At 47.1% G+C, this 580-nt stretch overlaps 1 non-coding gene across 1 annotated transcript; it reads right to left on the bottom strand.

Annotated features, from left to right (window-relative positions):
* Nucleotides 1–241: 241 nt before the first annotated feature.
* Nucleotides 242–323, bottom strand: TRNAL-AAG (transfer RNA leucine (anticodon AAG)). Its single transcript has one exon. It is a non-coding gene; the product is annotated as a tRNA-Leu (tRNA).
* Between the last annotated feature and the right edge of the window lie 257 nt (nucleotides 324–580).

Raw genomic sequence — 580 nt, 5'->3', positions numbered from 1 at the left:
GAACTTGGTCTTTGAAGATTTATATAAAAGCTTTGCCAAATGGCAAGACTTTCCAGAGGCTACGTAGCTGCAAAACAGGGACCTTCTGCACTCCGACAGTCTGATCTGAAAGGCAACCCTCCATGATCCTCGTGTACTCACCCACTCAACCCACACCCAATCCTGTGCTACCCTATCAAGTTATTGGAATATTTATTCCTCATCTTTTGACCTCAGTTCCTCAACTGGCAAAAATCCTACTTGGCAGCGGTGGGATTTGAACCCACGCCTCCGAAGAGACTGGAGCCTTAATCCAGCGCCTTAGACCGCTCGGCCACGCTACCACTTGGGGATGGCTGGTCTGCCTTTTTTTTCTGATAGTAACTTTCTTTACATCTCAGCTCTATCACATAGATTTGTGTTCTAAAGTCCTAACCTTAAGAGCCAGTGGGGGGGGTGGTGGCGTTGGGAGAACAGCAGGGCTCATCGCAAAAGCTTACTTCCCTTGTAGGCTCTGGATTGTTCATCTCCCACCCAGGGCTAACAAGAGGAATATTTTACTGAGAGAATTCAATTTGAAACACAGTAGAAAACTGTGGGT

The sequence above is a fragment of the Mustela nigripes genome, chromosome 13, assembly GCF_022355385.1.
Source record: "Mustela nigripes isolate SB6536 chromosome 13, MUSNIG.SB6536, whole genome shotgun sequence".
Taxonomy (NCBI): domain Eukaryota; kingdom Metazoa; phylum Chordata; class Mammalia; order Carnivora; family Mustelidae; genus Mustela; species Mustela nigripes.
The sequence above is the reverse complement of the archived record's forward strand: the minus strand, read 5'-3'. Positions and strand labels throughout refer to the sequence as shown.